Source organism: Sminthopsis crassicaudata, chromosome 1 (genome assembly GCF_048593235.1).
Source record: "Sminthopsis crassicaudata isolate SCR6 chromosome 1, ASM4859323v1, whole genome shotgun sequence".
NCBI lineage: Eukaryota > Metazoa > Chordata > Mammalia > Dasyuromorphia > Dasyuridae > Sminthopsis > Sminthopsis crassicaudata.
The window spans coordinates 751,821,371-751,847,427 of NC_133617.1; positions in this window are offsets into that span (position 1 = coordinate 751,821,371).

Genomic DNA, 26,057 nt, shown 5'->3' on the forward strand with positions numbered 1-26,057 from the left:
AGGAATTGAAAATGTTTAATCTGGAGAAAAATAAATTCGATTTAGGGGGAACATGAGAGTTTTGTTCAGGGTTTGGAAGGGTTGTTATTGTGAAAGATCAATTGGGCTGGTTCTTCCTGGACTCAGAGTGCTAGAAGAAAGTTACAAAGAGGTAGCTTAGGGCTTGATAGGAGAAATAACCTCCTACTCATGAGGACTTTTCTAAACTAGTTTGGGCTAGCATGGAAAATAGAGTTTTAGTAGTTTTTATTGGAATAAAATATTAAAGGAATATTGTAAAAGTGATTATTGGACGGGATCATCTTCGCAACTCTTTAATAGTCCAAGATTTGAGGATTCTCCAATTCTGTGAGCTTAAAGTGCCATTGAGGGACATGAAGATCACGTGAAATAATTGGTATCAATATAGTGCTTACATTGTGCCCAGATGTTTACTAAACTTGGTACACAAGGACATCAGAAGAGATAACTGGGCAATTTGGGATGGAATGGGCTTTACCAATTGATCTGGGTCTTGAAATAAGGAAGCAAAAGGAAAAACCACTCTAGACTGAGGTAGGGAGGGGTGACAACCCCAATAAAGGCACATGATTCAGAATAAGGTTGGTCCTATCAAGTGTGGTCATACTGGACTATTTACAATCAAGTGCACAGCAGACTATTGGACATATATTTGGGAGTGAATGATATGGAGTCTCAATATAAAGAACTTTCTATTCATTGATGTTCCAACAGAAAAAGACCGGGATCCCTTGCTCTGTAGGGATTCTTTTTTTTTACAGACATTAGGGAGCCATCAGTGAGGAAGAGAACTGTAAGTAGTCATTGTTTATTCACCTGAAGATAAAAGGTAATTTAGGAGTGAGCAAAGCAGTGACAGCAGACAGGAGCATCTCCCCAACTGGGCAGATAGTCAGGGAACAAAAGTCTGGCTCTCACTCCTGCTGCTTGGGGGAAAGCCTACCCCTTGGAGTCTCCACCTGCAGGGTCTGCAAGTAGAGGCTCTAAGGTAGTTGCAATGAACCAACCAAGCACCATGAGACAAAAAACTTGGAACGAGGCAAGAATGTCCCTGCCTGTGAGTGTCATGGCCACTGCCCCATGTCCACTAAAATCCTGGCCAAGGATGTGTTCCTTCTAATTCTGAGACCCTATTTTCTATGAAAAGACTTTCGTAAGCAAACCAATTAAAGAACAGTAAATCTTAGACTTCGGCTCCTAATAGCCGGCATCCAACCAGCTTTTCAACTCTGACCCTAACTCACCCAGGGTCCCTTGTTTCTGAAGCATGAACAAGTTCTCTCAGCACCCAGAAGAGGGCCTCATTCTTCATTCCTAGTACACAAAGACTGGAGGGCCATTTGCATCTGCTCCTTACCAGAGTTGGCCCTTGCAAGAGGAACAAAAAAAAAAAAAAAAAAAAAAAGCAATTGTAGACTTCCCACTGACGAGTTCTGAGTGTTCCAGACTGGAATAATGTGGAATTTGTCTCTGAGCCCTTGTCAGCTCAGGGTAACATGTACTGCTCCATCCAAGACATTCCTGTCCCTGAGAAGGAATGGGTGGCTAATAGCAGGAGAGCATCGCATTTCTCTTGGATGCAGCTGGTGGCAGAGCTGACTGGGTTACAGGTCTGCTTGGAAGGAAGTGGGAAAGCCGGTGCTTACGGATCCAGGAAAGGGGCCCACAAGGCAGGGCTAGGCCTGTTCCCCAAGTCCTGGGGTGCTGATTCTATTCACTCAAACCCAAATCAGTCAAAACTCTTTTGTGTCTCCAAGTGGTGGTTTGGAAGGCATTTGGCATTCCTGCTGCCCACTCGCTAGAATGGCTGGGCTCTCCATGCTGCTGTGGGCCAGGCGCTGCTGCTGCTGCTGCTGATTGGAATCAGGCTGGACTTGGGGGAGGGACCTTTTTCCCCTTATAATCTTCTGACTCTGTTCTTCTCCTCCCCCTCATCAGTGCTGTGTGTGGATGTAAACACAGAAGGGACACTATCAACACTCTCATCCTCTATTTGTCCCATCTGATTAAAAGGGGGATTGGTTTCTCTCAGCCCCTGGGTAATTCCCTTTTGGAAAAAAAAAAAAATATATATATATATATATATATATATATATATATATATATATATATATATATATATATATATATATATATATTCTCCACTGTTTCCATAGTAATCATTCACTTCTTCTCTGCTGACAATTTATTTCTCCGGAATTTTAGATAATTTGATTCATCGCTCTGCCGGGGTCACCATGGATTTTCCTGTTCCTTTTTCAGAAAGTGGGAAAACAAGAATAGTCGAAAATACCATCGCTTTGCTCAGCCTCTGCCCCCAGCACACTGCTGGGTCCAGCTGTTTCCCCAACACTTCATGTAAGCTTTCTCTCTTCCCTTCTCTATCTACTTCCCCTTCCTTGCTCCTTTTTCTTCTCCTTCTCTTTCTTCTTCTTTTCTTCTTTTTCTTCTTCTTTTCTTTTTCTTCTTCCTCTTCCTTCTTTCCTGCTTCTCTTCCTTTTTTCTTCTTCCTCCCTCCTCTTTCTCTGTCCCCCTCTTTGCTCTTCCTTTCCCTCCCCCCTCCTTCCTCAATATTTTCTACAAAATAAAGTGGCACCTTTATCCATTCCAAGTTTCTGAGCAGATCTTGCCCTTTTCCCCGTGTCTCTTTTGTCATACTTTCTTCTGGGAATGGTAAAGAGCAAAGCAGAGACTATTTTTCCAAGAGTTTAGTTTAGGCAGGGATATATTTGAAAATTTTGAAAATACCCTCGCTAGAAAGCAGGAGAGCTTTGACCAAGCCATTCCCTTTCTCTGAGCCTTGGTTTTCACATCATAAAATAAGGTACAAGGGAATAAAGGCAGTGTAGCCTAGTGAGTAGGAAGTGAGTAGGAAGTGAGTAGGAAGACCAAACTTTGAAACAAAACACAGACATCGAGAAATTGTGTGACAATAAGCCAATTACTTAACCTCTTCTTATTGGCACCATGCCTCCAGGACTCCCTCTAACTTGAGCTTGATAAAGCTGTGACAAGGTTCCTCTGGCACTTGAGAACCCAAGTCTCCTTTGTTGGGCTTAAGGACTGATTTCAGGTGGAAGCAGAGGCCACCTCCTGCCCAGTACTTTTGCCCACAAGTGGAATGTACCTACAGGGTTCAGGTGACACGTCCTGGATTGCTGGAGCCAGACTTGCCTCCTGTGTAACCTGTGGCACCCACAATCAGAACTGGGAGAGCCCTCAGAGCATCAGAGCTGCCTTTTTCCCACATAGATACCGAACACATCTTGCTTTAAGGGGGTGTTGAGTTAAATGCTGGGATGACTCACGGCCTCCGGCTGTCTCCCTGAAATGTGGGCATGACATGAGTGCATTTCAGTGCAAGGTTTTTGCTTTGGTCCCATTGAATGTCCTCTCTCCTTTTTTGGCTGTTGTTGTCCCTGTTGCTGTAGCCATTCACTTCTTCTCACTCTCCTGCTCCTTGACTTTGACCTAAGAAATGGGTGCACATTTCTTCTTTCAACCCTCTGATTCCAGCCCCTTGGGTTTTCAACGCGATGCACTCTGACTCCTGAGGATGTCCTTGGAACTAGCCATGCGCAAGGTTGTGGGGAGCCTCGAAGAGTTTCAAATCCTCTTCTCAGGAAGAAAAATCAGACCTGTATTGTGAAAGAAAGTCAGGGAGAAGTGAAGGCACTGCTCTCTTTCCTCACCTCCACTCCCAGAATCCCTACCTTCCTCCAGAGCATGGTCCAGTTGAACACTTCCTACTTGAGGCTTTGAGATCTCTCCTTGTCCATCTCATACTTAGTTATTAACATTCTTCCCTTAAAATTAGCTTTTATAAAAGAGGAAATATGAAGTAGTAAAGAGGAAGCCAGCCTGGGGGAGCAAGGGACCAGGACTCCAGTTCTACTTTTGTCCCTATATCACCTGCATTGACTAGTTAGTTATTTTCAGCAAACCACTTTTCAGTGCTCCAGAGAGTCTCAGAGATGTTGATGTGCATGCTGGAGGCAATTTCCTCATCTGAGAGTTCCCTCTACCAATTAAATCATCACAGATCTTACTTTCTGACTTTGATACAAGTTGTTGTCACTTTGCTTATGTACAGGCTGCATCTCCAAAGCCAACAGAAGATCCTTGAGGGAATGGATTGAGAATGGGCTGGGTTTTTTGTTCCCTAGTGCCTAGTCTAGAGTGTAGTGTCAAGCAGAAGTTTTTGATAAAAGGTTGTTGAGTTGAATTGAATTGAATTGGCTATAAGACCTTCCCTTTAACTTACTTCCTTTGCCCAGAACTGTGAAGATTCTTTAGCAAGCTCTCAGTCCTTTTCTTTTTCTTCATTGTTTTTTCTTCTTCCCCTCCAAGACAGAGTCAGAGTAGCATAGAGGGGGAAATGAAGCTGGTTTCCCATTCTGGAAGAGCTAAGAGCTGAAAGGAACCTCCAACTCTCTCATTTTATAGGAAAAAAAAACTGAGACCCAGAGTCATTAAGTGATTTTTCCCAAGGACATATCACTACTCACTTTCAGAGGTAGGGCTAGAAACATTATTCCATCACGGTGGTTTTTACTGATAGTCTTAAAACACCAGTAGGACACTTTGACTTTGCAGATGGGGGCAGGTAGGTGGCACAGTGGATAGAGCACCAGCCCTGAATTCAGGAGGACCTGAGTTCAAATCTAATCTCAGACACTTAACACTTCCAAGCTGTGTGACCCTGGGCAAGTCACTTAACCCTAGCCTCAGAAAAAGGAAAAAAAAAGTCTTTGCAGATGTTTTTTGCTCTTGGTCATGACCAATCGACCTTCTTTTCCTATCATTTATTTTCATGACAGCATCTTTTATTTTTCGTTATCCTTTTTTTGTTTAATTTCCCCCATTGGTTCTAAGGAGACAGTTAGTTTATGCCCATTAAGTCTTTCCACTGAATTTGAAGAATTGAATTGAATTTGAAGCTATCTCCAAGATGATAAAGAATCACTCCTTCCAGTTCTGTAGCTTTGCCCAATGAGGGAGGCTATATAAGTGAGTTTAGAAAGAAGCCTGTCTCATTAGAGTAACTAGAAACAGAAAGTGTGTCTTTCCCAAAGGAAGTTCTTGGTGATGGTGGAACTAATGAGAGAATTAGAGCCTAAAGTGACCTGGAAAGTCATCAGATTCACTCTTCTCTTGCTGTGCAGTAAATAGGGTTAAGGGTTAGCACAGTGTGTAGCACACAATAGGAGCTTAATAAATGGTTAGTGATTCATTGATTGATTGATTGGAATCAATCTCCAGGGAGCTTGAGGCATGGGCCAAATTCACACAAATATCAGATAGAAATGCTGGGACTCCTGTTGGAGCCTTTTGACTCCAAATCCAAAACTTTTCCCCTCCTGTCCTCAGATCAGGTTCTGATGGTTCTTTTTGCCAGATGCCAGGCTGAATGGTCCAAAAGGCAGAACATAGAGAGAGAGATTTAACAGCGCCTCCAGCCAGCCAGCTGTCCACCTCCAGCAGCCAGGAGAATATGGCTCATGGGCTGACTCTCCTGATGATTTCCCATTCTTTTATTTAGCATCCATGGTCACTTTGTGACTGGATGAAGCCCAGGAATGATGCCGAGAAGAGGACGAGCAGTGTAACTGAACAGGTGGTAACCAGTCAAGGATTCTGCTTTATTCACATTGCATTGGCTAGGATGCTACATCCATCAGTTCAGTGAAATGCTGGAATTTCTCTTGATTTGCTATCCTTTCAGTTGAGCTGTTCCACACTGACATGCTTCCAATTTCTTTCCCTAAGGTGTGATGAATCTTGGGATTGAAATGGCACTCTTGACATGCTGTTGATTGAGATGGCCAGGAAATCATACTAAGCTCTTTGGGACATGGATGAATTCATTTCTCATTGAGTTTCAGATTCTAATGAATCAGACTCAAAATGAACTTCAGTGACAGGCCAAGTTTCCCATCCCAGGCCATGAAATCAGACAATATATCCTTGACGTTGAGCCTTCATTGACCAAAGGGTAAATCAGTTTTAGCAAAATGTCAATGAATTCCAAATGAATTATACAGAATGTAAGTATCCTGCTCATTTAATAAAGGTCTGAGTTAATATTTGAACCCAGGCTTTTACAATTTTAGGTCTAATGTTGTAACCAATCTGCTACATAGCCCTATAAAGCTTTTTCATTAAAAACACCAGTAAGATTTGAATTCAGATTCTCTAATCTTAACCTTTGGTAATAGATCTTACAGTGAATTTGAGGTACTTTCTGGATATGTCAGCAGTAACATTCTGGAGATTGGTGATGGAGAGAGAGAGTAAGATTGAGGTTGGAGATACAGATTTGGGATCCATTTTGTAAAGAGGTGATACATGAAATTTTGGAAGATAATGAAAGAGACAGACAAAGAGAAAGAAAAAGAGGAGAGAGAGAGAGAGAGAGAGAGAGAGAGAGAGAGAGAGAGAGAGAGAGAGAGAGAGAGAGAGAGAGAGAGAGAGAGACTCAAAAGAAGGCTCATAAATTTGAGGCAATGAAGAGAGATGAATGAACTCATGGCAGATGGTCTTAGTTTTTTCAGTAAAATAGGAAGCCAGGCTCAGGCTCTCTGCTCTAAGCCAGGGAATTGGCAGCAACTTGAGGAGAAAAAGGGTCAGAACAACCTCTGAAAGGAGCATTTAATTTATTTATTCATTCATTCCCTTAATTTTTTTTATTATTAACAGCCATAAACGACAAACATAATAAGCATTTCAATATACCAAGAAGAACAGAAAGGGGATTGTATGTGGAATCGTGAACTCCTGTTAAGTATGTTGGTTTCTTTAAATTGTTTATTAAATTTAATAAGATAGTAAAAATTTGCCTCTTTTGTGTTCTGACAAGAGCATTTTAGAGATTGAGTCAAAGAGACATGATCAAACTGCCTTTTCCAATTGAGGAGATCATTGGGGATTGGGCTGCCTGCCCAATATAGATGCCACAGTGCAAGACTCATTGTTTTGAAAAGCACCAAAGGGACTGATAGAGATCAGCACCTTTATAAAATCATGGGATGAGCAAACCTAGTCAAATTTCGAGGTTTTCTGTCAGGCTCTCTGGCTAGGGAGGTGCTACTGCTGGTCAAATCAAGGTTGACATCCTCACAAGTCATTTATATGGGACAAGGCTGTGCTTCAAAGGGTAGAATAATTCTGAATTTAGAGCCTTGGAATCTGCCATGTTAGATCCTGAGCCTAACATAGTGATCCCTAAGATTCCCTCTTCTTGGACTGCTATCTTTTATCCCAGAGCTCTATGTTTGTGCAGAAGCCTGGGAGTCTATCTCCACACAAAGGGCCTAAGCCCTTGCCTCTCAATCCCACAAGCTCCATGCATCTCAGGAGATTGAATAAGTCTCCTGCTTTCCTGTAACACAGGACATTCATCCTAGTGCTTTAAGGGAGCCACGGACCATCTATTTCCCTGCAGAGATATTCTGGTCTATGTTTTGGGCTCTTCTGAGCAGCTTTTGTCAGGCTGTCAGACCCAGGCCAGCCAACTGGGCTGATGGCTGTAGTGGGTGCAGCCTCCTCAGAACCTCACACATTTAGCAAGTAGAAGAAAGGTTCTTGGGAGTGGAACAGGGAGAATTTAAAAATAAAAAGACAATTCTGCAATGGAGTTTTTCTTTATTTTTTTTTACCAGAGCTCTTGCTTTTATTTTATTTTTGAGGCTATGTTTTTGTATCAATGAATTCAGAATGAGAAATGCATGAAGTCAGAGTTACCTAGGAAATAATAATGGTTGACCTCAGTATCATAGCTAGTCTTTTTAGAAATTATTAACTCTCATTGAAATAAAGGGGAAAAAAGAGACCTGAGAGATCATTTAGACAAAAGCAACTCCTGGCTCCATGATCTTTGGGGTCAAGCACTTTTCTCCCTTTGACAAGTAAAGCCCTTCATAATCTAGATCCAACAGATCTTTCTAACCTCATGAGGCTAAATTCCCCTTCACAGCAAAAAAAATGTATTTATCTCTCTCCTCCAGCATCATATCTAGAGGGTGGGGGAAATAAGAGACAGTGTCACAATGAAGGCAAAGAAAAGGCTAATGATTAAACCAAGAATAACCCAATGCTTATGAAGCTTCTGCTTTTCCACTATGGAGAATATTTTCTAGATAGAAAGGACAGAAAAAGGAAGGACTACACCCCAAGAAAGTACAGAGATAGGATGCCAGAAACTGGATCTCAATGAATTCATGTCACTTGGCATCCTAGAGGACTAAAAGAACTATCAAATTTAGTTATTTAGCCACAACCAGTCATCTTTAAAAGATGATGGAAAACAGAAAAAATACTACAGAACTGGAGAAAAGAAAATGTCTCCATTTTCAACAGAGGAAAGAGAAAAAAAAACATCTCACAAATTATAACTCAGAAACATCCCCAGATTTTTTTTAAATATTAACTACTAACTAGCTCTCACTTCTTCATGTTTTATTTGAGAGGTTGGTCCTTTAAATTCAACTATAGAATTTTGCATTTATTACTGTTAAATTCTATCTTATTAGGTACATCCTATCACATTAACCTTTCAAGGTCTCTTCAGAGCCAATATGTTAGCTATCCTTCTGAGTTCCATGCTATCTGTAAGTCTGATAAGTGTGCTAAATTTTGTCTTTCATTCATCATTTTTAATCAAATGAATTAATATCTATAAAGTTATTGGAAAATTTTGAAGCCTTATCTCAGTGCTAGTTAATATCATCATCATCATCATCATCACTAATAATAAAATTCCTGGTAATTTTTAAAATAAAGATTAAATATACTCTTTGTTAAAATCTAGAAAGGAAGCAATGACATTCACTAAGGAATAGCATGGTTATAGCATGGTTTCTTTAAGAATGGATGAGGGTAGACTGACCACAAGTCCTGTTATGACAGGGTTTCTTAGAAACTGTTCCAGAACAGAAATACTGTACATAATGGTTCCCCTAGATGTCAGTCAAGGAGCTGATGCTATTTGATGGTTCCTTTAAGGACAGCATGAAGAGATATGGACTCAATGGCAATATTGTTAGGTGAAATGTATTAACCACAGCCAGAAAGTAGTGACAGATCCAAGCTAAATCGGTCAGAAGTCTCTAGTGGAGTGTCCCAAGGATCTGTCCTTGGTTTGTGTTGTTCAACATTTTTGCCATTGACTTGATTGGAGACATAGTAAGCATACTTCATGAAATTTAAAACCTTGTCAGAAAAATACCCTCGATATCTCTGCCAGCATCACATAGTCACTTAACTTTTGTTTACCTCAATTTCCTCAACTACAAAATGAGAATAAAAATATCTCCTCGAACATAAGGTTGGGGTAAGCCTCAAATGAGATAATACCTTTGGAGATGTTTAGCACAGTTCTTGGCGCAATAATATGTGTTTATTCTTGCCCTTCCCTTCTCATTAGAGGGCTTAATAAACACTTACTAAATCAAATTCAGTTGAATAACTCAGAAGTTTCCCAGAAACAAGAACTAGGAAGAAACAGCTTCCTTCTTTCCCATATCTGTCCTTTGAAATCTGCATCATCTCCCACTGATAGAGCCTTTGACCTAAACCCTTCTTTTGTGTGTATGAGGGTTTTGTGAAGATTTCAGCTCCTGCGCCCACACTCTTTTTTTTTTCTCTCCTAGTTATTGCTGGAATCATTCAGGACACAGTGGGCCACCCCACTCTCCACATCGTAGCTGTCTAACCACTGTATGATTTGAGGGTGGACCAACTTAAGAAAATTATCCCCTTTCCTACCCCGTGGTCTCTGAAACAGTAATGTAAATACCAAATTATATTTGTATGCAATAATAACCATGTCAAAAGAACAAAGGAGGACAGTATAGAGAAACAAGGCTGGAGATGTAGTCAGAGCATCTTAGAGACAGCACCCATTACATGGGGATTATTAATACCCCAGCAGATCTTTAACCCTGCAGGTGCCACACAGCTGTGAGAGACTGAAGGTTTCTTAGGATATGTTAACCCCCAAAGTGGGTCAAGTTGATGGACTCACTATTTAATTATTTGTGTCAGAATGGAAGCTCCTTGAGGGCAAAGGGGGTTTGCTATTGCCTCTGTATCCCCGGGACTTAAGCACATTAGGATTTAGGGTTAAGGTAGACTTTGTTGATTTGACTTCTCCTATCACCAAACCTATTTCTGTCACTCTTAACCCCCTTCTTTTGAATCCTGACAATGTATTCTTCATCCTACTCCTACAGTGCCCAAGGACTTTACTAAGGGAAGATTGTATCCATGATCATTGATTTTCTAATATCAGTAAGAGCTACTGCAATTAAATAAAATGCAAATGCCTGTTAATACTGTTGGATGTGATCATCTCATTACAATTCTGAAGGCCTTTCTTCTCCTACGTCAGTTTATCCCATGGTACCTCTGGGTTTCTCATGTTGTCATACAGCCTGACATCTACCACAAAGTCTGTTTTCATTGTCCTTTGAGTTATTTCCTTTCCAGAACTCTAGACATTCTATGTTCCATGTCTTAAAAAATCTGTAATCAATACTAGGAAAATATCTTTTTTAAAGAACATTTATTTTAGGGAAAATTGAGATTAAAAAATGACAATTTTAAAATCAGCTCAATCCATTATCCACCTCTTTCTCCTACCTTTGGAATTGTAGCCCAACTCACTGTTCATTTGAAATATCTCTGTAAGAGGTGTATGTGTCTATACATTGACTTGATTGAATATATAGCATACTTTCTGAAATTAAGACCTTGACAACAAAGACCCTCACAATATCTCTCCCAGCAGGTTGTCTCAAAAGAAAGAATTCATTTTTTTAATTAAAGTTTTTTACTTTCAAAACATATGCATGGATAAATTTTAACATTCACCCTTGTAAAACCTTGTGTTCCAAAGATTTTCCCTCTCTTCCTCCCACCCACTCCCTTAGATGGCAAATAATTTAATATATATAAAACCTGTCCAATTTTTCTATACATATTTCCACAATTATCATGCTAAACAAGCAATATCAGATCAAAAAGGAAAAAATGAGAAAGAAAATAAAATGCAAGCAAACAATAACAAAAACTTGAAAATAGATGATGTGATCCATACTCAGTTCCCTTGCTGGGTATAGATGGTTCTCTTCATTATAAAATCATTAGAACTGGCCTGAATCATCTCACTGTTGAGAATAGTCACATCCATCAGAATCCATCATCCTATAACCTTGTTGTCGCCATGTATGATGATCTTCTGGTTCTGCTCACTTCTCTTAGTATCAGTTCATGTAAATCTCTCCAGTCTCTCTGAAATCATCCTGCTGATCATTTCTTATAGAGCAATAATATTCCATAACTGTCATATCCCATAACTTATTCAGCCATTCCACAAGTGATGGGCATCCACTGAGAGGCATCCACTGAGTTTCCAGTTTCTTGCCACCACACAAAGGGCTGCCACAAATACTTTTGCACATGTGGATCCCTTTTCCTCCTTTATAATCTCTTTAGGATTAGTCCAGTAGAAACTGTTGGATCAAAAGGTATGGACAATTTGATGTCCCTTTGGGTGTAATTCCAAATTGCTCCCATGGATGGTTGAATTAGTTCACAGCTCCACCAACAATGTATTAGTATTTTAGTTTTCCCACATCCTTTTAATATTTATCATCATATTCTCCTGTCATCTTAGCCAGTCTTAGAGGTTTGTAGTGGTACCTTAGAGTTGTCTATATTTGTATTTCTTTGGTCAATAATGATTTAGAGCACTTTTGAATAAGTTCAGTTTTAAGCTTTCAAGTGTTAAGAACATATAAGAAAACATAACATAAAAATTGAGCTATTTGCTTTTCATATTCAGTTTCCTGTCTGGGTTTGCACTCAGGCTGTACCCTATGTATAGGAAACATTATTTGGTCATTGAATTGAGAGATCAGTTCATATGTCCCTTCTCAAAGAAGATTCTCCTGGTTTCTAGTTCACCCTCCCATTCAAATATTATTTTGCATTTGTTCTGTCTATATTTTACATCTATAAATCTATATATTCTTTGTTTTCTTCATTAGAACATGAGTTTCTTCTGAGTAAAGGCTGTTGGGCTTTTGTCTTTGTATTCCCAGGGCTTACTATGATGATTTGTACTTATCCCATGTAGCTCCCAAATCCTTAGTTGCATCTCATTCTTACCTAATTTGGGGGAGAATAAATCCTGGCCTATCTTTTGGATAACCTTACTTTTGGATAATCAGGAGTGAGTCTGGTCTCCAAGATCCGGATCTTGAAAATGGAGATAGCAAAAATCATTTCACTTTGTAAGATCTTTGGACAATACCACACTTTCCACTAAGTTCAATGAGTTCATTTTCTTTTCTTTGAGCTGATGAGGTGCCCATCACTAGGATGGGGTAATTAGTACTTTATTTCAAGGCACTGATATTTAGCAGTAATGGATATTAACTCAAGTCCTCCTTCAGTAGAAGTGAGGAGTAATTTATACACCCTTGTGCTCTCCTTTAGATTTATTCTATTTGACTGCAGAGGGAAGAACTAAGGAAAGCATTATACTTTGCAAAACAAATTCAGGTTTGCTCTCTGGAAATGTTTCCTAACAATTAAAGCCATCCTGTAGTAGAAGTAGCTGCTATGGAAGGAGGCGAGTTTCTTTTCTTTGAGTTCTTAAAATACAAGCTAGATAACTACATGACCAGACATGTGACTAATATTCAGAGATAGACTAGACTCTGAAGAATCTATGGTCCTGTGAATTTGTTTGATTATATCTTATTTTCATTTCATGAACTTGAGAGCTCATTCCATGTTGCCTGCCCTAATTGTCAATATTACTAGGTTTGATTCTGATTTTGGCTTAAAAAAAAAAACAAGGCCAAAAACTACCCAGAAACAAAATCAATAACTTGCCACCACTTCCAGGACTTGGATTCTGTTGAGTTAATGTGTTAATTGTATTAATAATGCATTAATATATTAATAAATAAATGTATGAATGCAAAAGCTCTTATTAGACACAGTGGGCTAGCAACTCTGTTATTGGGGACATAAATATGAAAAATAAAGTAATCATAAATTCTAATGGAGAAGACAATGGATATAAGGAAGTGGTGGCCAAAAGATGTTTTGTACTGGAAAATCACAGGAATGGTGATAAAGCCACGTGGCAATTGGATGACATGACCTTTTCAGGAAGGATAGGGTGATGCTACTGATTTGATTACACCCCTAATAAATCACAAATAGTAGGAGAAGGACATCTGGGATCTTGACACCAGAGCATGAAGATGCCTGGACAGCTGCAGCAACAGAGTGAGTCTGGGTCTTGGTTTTTTAAAAAGGTGAAGAACCTAGGGCAGGTGTTACAGTGCCAGCTTAGGGGGAACGAGGGAAAGGATGTTCTTAGAGCTTCACTTGGGCTTCACATTAGCCAGATTCATGACCCAGCATTTGCAGGATAAGGCACTGCAAAACTTTAGTTTGTATAAGTCTGTATACTTCATGTTTCCGTATGTTTTAGTCATAGGACACGATAGACAACTTGGGTAAGGGAGCTCAGAGTTTAACTGGATAGCAGAGGACCTGGGTTCAAATTTCAGATCTTTAAAAAAATGACTTTTTGCCATCACTGTTTCCAAGTAATTAATAAATATCTCCCAGTCCTAAACCTATAATCCTCTAGGAACCCTTTGTTGAAGCCACAGCATTTCTTCACAAGGACAGAAAGATTTTACTTTCCCACCCACCTTGGACCTGGAATCAGGAAGTGCTCTGAAACTGGTGTGTTGTTTCACCATGGATAGCTCACTTCTTACTGAGCCTCAATTTTCCTCATCTGTGATGGAGAGTAATAATACCCACATTCTGAATAATAGCAATACTGCCTTCAATCTTCATTAAGTATTTTACAACATCTTACATACATAAATCATTGGAAAAATTATAAAGATCTATGTCATCAACAGTTTTTATGATTTACAATCCTCTCTGTTGGTTTACAAGAATCTTTTCCCTAAAAAGAAGGTCAATTTCTTGAGGGCAGACACTTCTCGTGGTTTGGTTATTCAAAGCTTGGATTTCCATTTTTTTTGCACAGAATGGAGATAGGAGAGCATTTTACAATGTTGAACTTACTGGAGGATTCATTTGATTTAGCCCAATGGGGTTCAGAACTCTTGTGCTCCTTGATGTCCACCACCCCAATTGGGAAGATGGTGTTTCTGCCATGAAGAAGAACAGAAAAAGGGACAATCTTGTCAGCGTCTCTGGCTCCTAGCATCCAGAAGGAGGAATAGGCATTTGTTGGTTGACTACCTCAAGATTTCTTTTCATTTCTTTAAATTTACTTTCTTGAGCTTCATCATGTCCATCACCAGATGAAATGCAAGCTGCTTTAGGGAAAGAGTTTGGGGTTATTGTTATTGGCTTATTTTTTGGTCTTTGCAAGCCAAGCTCTTTGTGTAGGACATCATGAGTACTTGAGAATTCAATTCATGTATATTTGGGGACAATGTATTTCTGTCTTTCCAATCAAATCCTAACATTGTACCCAAGTGATTGCTGTGGAAGGCAACCTTCCAGCACCATGATAATGCACTGTGCTGTCACAGGACTGCCCTTTCAAATCATCCATACTACTGGGAAGAAGAGAGAGAACTGTGCCCATCAAATTTGATACCAGCCACTCTGTGGGTGGAAAACTCCCTGAAATTGTTATTTGGAGAGCTTTGGTGGCCAGGCAGTCTTGGGACAGATGACCCAAATCCCCAAAATTTCACACTGTAACTTTGTGTCTGAACATTCATTTTTGCAAAATCATTCTTCCATGGAACTACAACAAATCATTTTCCCTCTACATCTCCAAACACATCATGACCTATGCCCTGTTTATGGACGTATGCTTGCCATACTTTCCCACCTCCAAGCCTTTGTCCCGATTGATCCCTGTGTCCAACATAATCTCTACTTTATGGAATGATGATTGAAATCCTTTCTATCCTTAAAAATCAAGCTCAAACACCACTTTTAAAAATCTTTTTGTTGCTTTCCTGGTGATAACAGATGTTCTGCCCCCCTCCTTCAGATCTCACACAGAATTTCTTTAAACCGCTTTCAACACTTGTCATACATTGTGGTGAGATGTGTGTATAGCACAGCTAGATGGCCCAGTGAATAAAGTACTGAGCTTAGAGACAGAAATATTCATCTTTCTGAGTTCAAATCTGGCCTCAGACACTAACTTTGTAATCCTGGACAAGTCTCTTAACCCTGTTTGCCTCAGTTTCTCCATCTGTCAAATGAACTAAACAAGGAAATGGCAAACCACTCCAGTATTTTTGGCAAGAAAACCCTCAATGGGGGTCACAACGAGTTGTGCACAACTGAAAACAACTCAGCAATAATAAGAACTATCAAACTCCTGACCTTACTGCTTTCTCCAAGAGAGAAGGAACCAGATGCCATTTAATCCTCGCATTTCTCCTCAGTACCTAGTGTGAGCTCTGCATCTGTGTTGAATAACCAATTCTGGAACAGTGAATGCTCACAGAGGCCAAAAAGACATGACTCAGTGGAAGGCACTGTGGTTGGAGCGAGAAGATACAAACTCAAATTCTGGCTTGACTACCTAATTCTCACGTGATCTTTGCTTAAATCAGTTGACTTCTGTTAGCCTTTATTTTCTTCTCTGTAAAATGAGGAGGCTGGATGAGAAGGCTTCTGTAGAAGCTGCCATCTCTAGATCTATGAGCTTCTCAGCAGGCTTTTGCCTCTCTCATGACCCCCTCCACTTTTCTCTCCCATGCTGCCTCATAAGTTTGAACTTCTGGAGATATTTTTTTCCAGTTGTAACCAAAATTCACAGGCCCTGAGGTGCTCAGGAGCTCAGTTGGATGCCCTGAGAGCCAAAAGCAGCACAGATTTCTAAGCCTCTACAGACAAGTGGGGCTAAACCATGTCCTCTTTATAGCTCCAGTGAAGGCAACCCATAAGTGCACTTAGCCAAGCAACCCTGCTGAAGCTTGTCTTATAAACAATCTCAAGGGCACTTCTATCACTTCAAGTTAGACAACGTTATTGCATCTCCTGACCTCCTTCCCTCCTTTCTTCCCTTTCATTGTCTCTCTGTCTCTGGATACTGGGGAGTACACAAGTATGAGTCCATACCAAAGAATTGATGATTTGTGTCTCATGGCTGCTTCCCTGTGACTCGGTATCCCTACTTGTGTTGTGCCAAAGTCTAATATTTTTACCTTTGAAAAATCTGCAAATTTTTCCACAGAATGAGAAACGAATCAAGATGGAGCCACCAACTAGGATAATAAGATCCTTCCCTGTGAAATTCTGTCGTCTCACACATTTTACTGACCACAAAACACTTTGCCAAATATGAGAGAATGGGATCCCTTCGGAGTGTGGTTAATGGAATGATGCCCACTTTTCAGCATAGTTGCCTAGGACTTTTCAACTTCAGGGAGGTGTACCCCCTTCCAACTCTGGAGCATTAAAGAGATAGAGGCAGGATGAACAATAGCCACCAGCCACCCATTACCTCAGGCTGGGGAACTTTACGCCCTGGATGGTGTGGGGAGGGATGGGAGGGAAGGACTGTGGTTTTTCTTTGCTAGTGATCTAGGCCTGCCTTCCCTCTAGAAGTAAAAAAAAATTAACTCAGAGACTTTCAAATAGACAGGTTTGGGAAGTAATGAGAGATCCATTAATAGAGGTATTCAAACAAACCTAGATGATCAGTTCTTGAGTGTGTTGCAAGAGGGTATTTTTGTATTCTAGTTTTAAAGCTGAAGAGGACTCAAGGATCAAAGGGCCTTATTCTAGAGAGAAAGAAACTGTTATTCAAATAAGTAGGGCAATGTGGCCCAGGCCGCAGGAGCAATGAGGAATGATCTATAGATCTAAACCCAGACCTCCTCAATTTTAGATCTTTCCAATATACCGGTGTTCATGGGCCTCGGTGGGATTCTGGGATTGTGTCAAAGTTCCGCCAAAATGCAGATAAAGAATGGAGAGGTCCAATGTGAGATCCCAGAGGCTTCTGGGAACTGGGGCATCTTTTCCTTGGTGAGGTATGAAGGGGTTCAGAGCCAATGCCTTCCAAGAGGGAGCCCTGGTGCTTTGCAAGATTTCTGCAAATCTCTCTGAGGATGAAAGCAACTTAACACGGCTCAACTAACCGGGCCCCAGTGAGCTGTAATTCTGCAATAAAAGGGGTCACACAACATGTTATTATACTGTGTTTATAAGAGGCAGTCTCCACTAAGAGTAATCCAAATGACCAGCATTTCTATTTCTATCAGGCCCTTGGGTAGATAAGTTATGGAGATAGCTTAATATATAGGACTGAGAGTCTGTTGGAGGCAAGTGGGGTGCGGGGTGGGGGGAGAAGGGGAGGAGTAGTTAATTGAATTTTATTCCAGGCTTCTAGTTTTGGGACAATTCTTTCCTTTAAGAGAAAATTAAGGGGTAAGTCCTGTGCCTGTGCCTGAAGCTAGAAAAGAGAGCATTATTTAAGGACTTTACCAGCCTCTCTGTCCCTTTTCCTCCTGCATCTGTCTTCTACAGGCAACCCTAAACCACAAGCTTTTAATTTTCTCTTGAGATTAAACCAATATTTACCAGTTAAGCCTGCACTTATCCTGCAAGTTCGTTACTGGAAACTATTGGTTTGGAGTAATGTGAGGCCTTGTCCTTGTCTAAGTATAGTTCCCCCATCCTTGGCCAGGCAGGCGACAGAAAGAGGTCTGAGGGGGAAGTCTCACCATGGGAGGGAGAGAGAGGAAGCAAATCAGAGGGAGGTGTTTACAACCGGGGGGGGGGAATCCCATTCACTATTTGGGTTATTTTTCTCCTACTTAGAATCGTCTCAGATCTCATCAACTGAACATTTTGTGAGGAAGTCAGATGCAAAAGGAAAATCTCTCTCTCTTGTGTGTGTAAGAGCAAGAATATTCCAATCTGGTAAACATAGAAAATCAATTTTGTAAATAGATATCTGTGTCTATGTTTTGTGTATTTATTCATATCTATAGATATATTTGTGTTGAATGTATTTATGTATGTGTATGTGTGTGGTTATGCACATAGATGTACATGTGTATGTATATATTCAAGGGGACTGGATGATTTTGGATTTCCTACCTTCCCATTGCCATCCTAGCAGTGTTTCCAGAATAGCTAATAATGATGTCTCCATTGGGAACCAAGGATAACTTAGACAAAATGAGGAAAATCACTTTAAGGCTTTAGAAAGAGCCCAGGAAGAAAAACTACACTGGCCTATGGGAAACATCTTGATGACTTCAGCCAAAGGACTTCTAACAGCTGTGAGTTATCATTGTGCCCATTCTTCTCCCGAAATTTAAGTGTACTTTCCCTGAATTTTTATCATTTTGGTGGATTAGCATGTCACAGAATTGGGGGGGGGGATATTCAGGGCAATTGTTCTTTTTTCACTACCTTAGTAAACAACTCTTAAAATTATATGGATAATTGATATGAACTGATAATTATATTGGGAATCACACCAGTGGGGGCTCATGAGCTATTGCACTAGAAAAATAAAGTGAAAATCTCTCAAAGTTACTCCTAATTCTGAGGAGAAATTTCAAATATTAGCTGCAGAGTTCTAAGACAAAGGTAGTTCCAGAGTCTATATATTCTAGAACTACCTCTACACATATACATCCACAGTCATAAATTTAGAGCTAGAAGAGAAGGGATTTTGGAAGTCTATGTATTCTAGAACTACCTCTACACATATACACCCACAGTCATAGATATAGAGCTAGAAGAGAAGGGATTTTGGAAGTCTATATATTCTAGAACTACCTCTACACATATACTCCCACAGTCATAAATTTAGAGCTAGAAGAGAAGGGATTTTGGAAGTCTATATATTCTAGAACTACCTCTACACATATACACCCACAGTCATAGATTTAGAGCTAGAAGAGAAGGGATTTTGGAAGTCTATGTATTCTAGAACTACCTCTACACATATACACCCACAGTCATAGATTTAGAGCTAGAAGAGAAGGGATTTTGGAAGTCATAGAGTCTGTAACCTTCATTTTACATGTGTGAAAACTGAAGCCCAGAGAGGTAACCTAATGGGCCCAGGATCATGCAGTAAAAAGTATTTGAGATAAGAACTAAATTCCAATCTTCCTGACTTCCAATCTAGTGTCCTATCCACTCGCTCTCACTGCCTCAACATGTCTTTATATATTTTAATGTATACATATTTATATTTATATATTATATATTTATGTATTATAATTATAATATATAAATTTTAAATATTTTATATTTATTTATGTTATATATTTATATTATATATATGTTAAATATATTATATATCAATAATATATTTATATTATATAAATAAATAAAATTATATGTATATATATATATATATATATATATATATGTATAATGGGATCTCATATTGTGAACTTTATATATCATCATCAATGAATAACTATTTAGTAAGCATACACTATGTACCAAGCACTGAGCTAAGTACTGAGGATACAACAAAAGACAAAGAAAAGTCCCTGGAGTCAAAAAGAATCAGGCACAACTGAAATGACTGAATAGCATGTGTATGTATATAAACATGTATGTTTTATATGTATATATATATATATATATACTATATTTCAATATTATCCCATTTAGTTAATTTTATGCATTATTAATCTTTAACCTTCATCCTTTTTTCATAGTCCCTTGAGGGCTCCGACTCATTGATGGAGGTGAGGAGAACCTCGTTTGAGCCCTTTGGAATCCAGTGGGAACTCTGAAGGTAGAGGTGGAGTCGGTTTAATCATATTTTTGAAGTTTAAAGTCAGAAAAAAATTGCCAAGTATCTCTTGCCCAATCCCTTAAAAGGAGCTTTATTATCACGTGTCCAAGCAGCTAGCCAGCTCTCTTCAAATCATTAGAGAACAAGAACCTAGATTCACTAGAGAACAAATATCTAAAATTGTTAGAGAACAAACTAAAGAGAATAAGCCTAGAGAGAATAGATGTAGCTAAGGGGATGTTCTCTGCTCATACTTCACTTTACCCTGGAAAAGATGCATGGTTAAGATGAGATGATTATGCTTCTCGGGTAGCTCTTGGTGCCTCACTTGCTGAAATAGAGATAGTCTTCTGGGTCATTGTAGCAAGAACCTACAACACAAAACTAGGGACTTCATGGTATTTTCTCTTCTAGCTGTATACAATTAAATATAATTAGTGTTAGAAATCCATCTATTCCCCTCAAAGAGATGAATATTGGGAAAGGGGAAGATGTAAGGATGATGTCCATATGAGAGGTTAAAAGTTGATCCCTTCTTTTGACTAGAAATTTATGTTGTCTGCAGAATAATGGGAGAAAAGCTCAGAAAGAAATCATTTGGAACAGCAAACTTGGAATCATGAAGACCTGCATACAAATGCCTCTTCAGAGTATTACTAATCGTGTCATCCTGGACAAGTCACTTAGATTTTCTGGGACTCAGCTTTCTCAAACAGAAATTAGAAGGTGGCAGGGGGGTTGTCATCAGTGTCCACCTCTAAATCTCTTCTTATCCTTTCATCCTCTGAGTCAGGATACCTGGCTTCTACTTATGGTTTTATCATTCAATATGGCAGGTGATAGGAATCCAGGAAAGTCATATAATCAGTAGAAAGTAAGCTACTTAAAAGGAAGGAGAGAAGAAAAGAGAGAAGGAGGAAGGAAGAAAGAAAGGAAGGAAGCAGGGAAGGAAGGAAAGAGGCAAGGAAGGAAAGAAAGAAGGAAGAAAAGAAAAGAGAAAAAATAAAGAGAAAGGGAAAAGAGAAAAAAGAAGGAAAGACATGAGCGCAAAATATACAAAATGACATTTTATAAGTTGTGACTCAAAGCAGGGGTGCTTTGATGAGATGATACATACAATTAATTCTGGAAATAATCCTTGGGTGAGGCAAGTTAGTGCAGTACAAAAAAATACCAAATCAAGATTCAAGATTGTTGGCTCTAGTCTTTGACCATTTCAACCTCCAAGTTCCAATTTCCTCATCTATAAAATTAGGATCTTGAGTTTTATTATTATATTACATTATATCATTATAATATATAATTATGTATTATGTTATATTACATTATATTATTATAATATATAATTATATATTGTATTATATAATATTATATTATTAATATATTATTATATCATATAATATGCATATTATATATATGATTAATATTATATATATATAATATATTATTACTATAAGTACAAAGCAATTTGCTTTAATCTATAAAAACTCAATTCTTGAATTGAGGAATCAAGAAGACCTCTCTTCCTGAGTCCAAATTTTATCTCAGACTCTTATTAGCTGTGTGATTCTAAATCTAATCTAAATCCAAAATAAATCATTTACTCATATTTGCCTCAGTTTCCTCATCCTCCAAATGAGTTTGAGATAGAAATGGCAAACCACTCTAGTATCTTTGGCATGAGAATCTCAAATGAGTGACGAAAAGTCAGATATGATGGAAAGATAACAACAACAATATAAGAATTTGAGCTTCAAAAATCAGTTACCATGTCAATCATCAAGCATTTCTTAAGCGTCCTCTATACTCCAGGCACTGGTAATACAAAGAGAAAAAACGATGGCTCCTACCCTGCCAGCTTATATTCTAATGGGGGAGGGAAGACCACACAAAATGAAGCTGAGAAGGGTAGGGAGTGGTGATAAGAAAATTTACCTTGTTTGGAGAAATTTGGAGGGGTGTCTGGACACTTCTTACGTGGAGGTTTTGGGAAGAGCAGTCAATCTTCCAATAAGAGATAGACAGAGGACATTATGAGATATGAGTTCCAGGTTGAAGTGATCGTCCAGGAAGGAGAGGTTCCTAGAACCAAATAGAGAAATCCAGACAAGGGCAGGTGAGACGGCAATGACACCCCCAAAATTTGTAAATTACATAGTAAACATAGGAAAATGCCCAAGTGAATCCACTGTTAGTTTGTAGTCAAGATATCAAGATACTTCTTTAAATTCAATTCACCAAACACTTATTATTATGTGCTGAATCCTATGCTAGATACGAAGCCAAAGAGAGAAATCCAGGAGGTCATATTATAAAAGGAGAAAAATACGATCAGTAAAAGAAACAAATTCAGTATAAAATGGTTTTGAAAATAAAAGCAAGTGGAAGAAGGAACAGATCATGAAACGCTTATTATAGCAGATTATTATTGTGCTGAAACTTCATGGGAAGTTAAGAGATTCTGAAAGGTGGAGGTGATGAGGGAGCGGATCTCAGCAGATCAAACTGGAAAGATGACCATAAATAGATGTGAAGTGGGAGTTTTTCAGCACTTCTGTAGTTCTCTATTCCAAGCAAATAGAATTGTCCCAAAGTGCAATTGATTTGGGAGGTAATGAGTCAAAGGGGTTCTTTGCAGGCAAGAATGGGTGAGAATACAATACTAGTGACTTGTGCTTTAGTCTTGGGTTCAATTGAACCTGTGTGCCTCTCAGATTCTAGGACACGTCCTCTAGGCTCAATTTTTTTTTTCAGTTAACTGATTTTCAGGAGAATCTTAAGAAAAAGCAAGTTGAATCAAGATTTAGAACTGTCAAATTCTATAAGGTAAAATTCTAGAACAAAAAGCCTAACTCTCTCATTAAAAAAAAAAAAAAATCTAGAGTGGGCAATTATGCCATGTATTTTTACTTCCTGTTTTGACTAATATTGACATTGAGTTTTCCAAAGATCCTATCTGGTTTATTGATGGTTAATCACTAGTTCTTCCCCTGGTGACTAATCCCCTAATAGATTGATGTCCAGGGTCTCCTGTGCTAGGAGTAGGCAGTTAGCTCATAAGCCTCCAACACATTTTCCCCTTTCTTTTTTTTTCTTTTTTAAAAAATAATCATCATTCAGCTCGTTGGGTACCCTTGGAGGCTGAGTCACAAATCATATTATCTCCATAAACCCAAATGGAGTTGAGAAAAGGCCAGTGATGGGGGGAGGTGGGGCAAATGGAAGCACTGAATTCAAGGACACATTTTTTATTTTAGATTTGGAAGGAAGTTTGCAATACTTAGCTTATTATTATAATCACTTTTTAAAATAGTCTTTTGTATGATTCAGTTACCAGCAGTCATCATGTTCTGCTCAGCTATTATCAGCCTCGCGGAGGAGCTGGGTGGTAGTGACTCTGCCCAGAAGACCCAGGAGAGAAATTTTGGGAATCCCTGAAGCCACTTTGCATTTAGAGCAAAAGCTGGGTCAATGAATTCCATTCTTCCCAGGATGACCTTTATTGAATTCTCCAGGTGGGCCCCCAGTCTCCATTATGTAAGGCCAATGGATGCCGTGCTCAATTTATTCCATAGGAACAAGGATCATTTTAAACCAAGTCATTTGCATTGCCAGGGAGGGAAGTAGGAACACTTTGAAAATTTCATAGATCCCGGAAAAAACTGGAGAGCAGAGATCTCTTGGCTCCCTTGCCATGTGGATTCAGCAGATTTCAAGGGGGTTCCTCCAATCTTCACATGCCTGAGGTTCAAAGCATCAATTTTCAGAGGACAGAAGAATGCAGGTAGAAGGGATGGAGGAAGGAAGTAGCTTTTAAGTGTTCTGGTTTTGAAATCAGCTCCCTTACACTAGCAGCATTTCCTCCCACAACTGAGGGAGGAGAAAAAAAAACAGAAAAGACAATCTTGAGTAGAGGTGGAAGGAAAGACTTTCCTATTACTTCACTATGAAGTTGCCCTCCTCCAGATATGACAAGTGAATTACAGTCTTTGTCACGCTGTCTTTTGCGCATCAATATGGAGCAATAGTAACTGTTTCGCTGAGTGTGATTTTTAGGCCATTTACATCAGGACCAAATTGAGAAAGAGAGAAGGGGAGAGAGTTGGATGGATGAGAAATAGATGATGGAAGAGAGAATGATGATAGATAAATGATGGATGAGGAGAGAGCTAATAGATCATAGAAATAGATATAGGAATATGTGACTACAGATGCACATGCCACGCTTCTGGGTGTACATGGCTATGCATAAACACACACGATGTACATACATGCACACATATACACATACATATATGAATACATACATACATATTGTGGGGAAAGCATGGGGACTTTTTAAGTTCAAACCTCAGGTCTCAGACTTACTATATTTATGATCTTGGGAAAGCCAATTGCTTCATCTATAAAATAAAGGGACTAGGCCAGCTAGACCTCTCCACACTTCTAAGTTGATGACTCCCCATGAGTAGAATTGGTAAGGTCAGGGATGGATTACTGTTTCTTCCCCTTGGGGAACTCCAGGGGAAGCAATTTCCTTTAAGGATTCAGGTTGAATACTTCTCTGTAATTCATAGTTCCAGAGAGCTCCTTAGGTCATGGAGCAAGTAAGTTCCTCAGGAAGGAGCAGATATCCAACATAGGATTTGATCTGAGACCCAGATTTTCTTTATCTTTCTCCTTGATCATCCTAGTATCCTTCAGATCTTCTCTCCAGTCTCTTTCCTCTTTCCGAATCATCAGAGCAGCCCTCATCCAAATCACTCCTTCGAGTACTGTTTTCATCATGGTGTCTCCCTTGTGTAGAATGCCATACCCTTGTCTATTTAATGTTATATCCCCCCAGACCTTGCCATCTGACCTGATACTACATCCATCTGATTTGCATATTTAACTGTGATGCCCTGGAATATTGCATCCATCTTGAATCTGAGCCATCATATCACTGGTCCCTTCAATTCATCTTGTATCTGAATCATCTTATATGCATTACTTCTAATTTGAATGTGACTCCTAGAGAGCAAAGACTATGTAATTTTTCTCCTTTAACTCAGTGTATAGCACATAGGAAATGCTTAATAAATACGTTTTATTCATTAATTCCCAATTGGACCATGGAATTATAGATTCTAGAACTGGAAGGACCATTTAGTCTGACCCTCTCCTCTTAACACACGAGGAAACGGAACTAAAGATGTTTTGTTATCTATCCTGAATTACACAAATAGTGAGCAGCACATTTGAATAAAAACTCAAGATGCCATCCATTGCACCATCCCATTTCTCAGTCTGCCTAAAGCTCACATTATTTACTAACTATTGGGGCCTTGAGACATTTTGCTTCTAAAATAGGTGCTTGCTCCCAGGCTAACTTTTTACCTCTATGGGCTCACTCAAGAACATCCATTCCTCTGCTTTCTTTAGAGCTCTCCAGATGACAAGGCCCAGGAAGCACATAAAAAGTGTGACTTGCAGGGGAATGCCTACTGTGGATTCTGGAATAATACCATCAGTCTACTGACATTCATGACTTTTCCCCTTTTTCAAAAGTTGTTTATGTTAAACGTAATGAGAAAAAATATTAAACAAAGACATTTTTCATTCTAAATTTTTAAAAATTAAAAGAAAAAAATCCTTATTAAAATTCAAATGCCTATAAAGGCTTTAGAAGATTAAAGTCTTAATGCAAATTCAGTTCAACTGAACATATAGCAAGACTGCAGTGGTTATTGTTTGTTGTTGTTTTGTCTTCTGTGCTCCATTCTGCTCTGGAAAAGTACCAGTGACATCCTGAGGGTGATTCCTTGACTTGTTTGTAAATTGGATTTAATTGAGGCAGAGCTGCGTAAAATCACTCTCTTCTCTAAGTCACCAGAGTCCAGGGGAAGACATAGGTCAGGAAGTGGTGATGGTCCAAAGGAGATCATATGGGAAAACTCCCAGAAGAGCCAAGTGAGAAAGTTGGGAGGAGGGCACAGAAGATGACTATTCAGGTCATGTTCTCCCTCCTTTATAATTTTGATTCAAGTCTGTACCTCTCCCAGGGACCACTGGGACAAAAGATGTCAAACTGAAAGAGACCTGAATCATTATTTCCTCTCATTTTACAGAGAAGCAAACTGAGATCTAGGGCTGTGATGTGATTTTTTCAAAGTCTCATAAGCAATAAGTAGCAACGGTCACATCCTGATTGGTCACATGACTCCAGGAGAAAAGAACT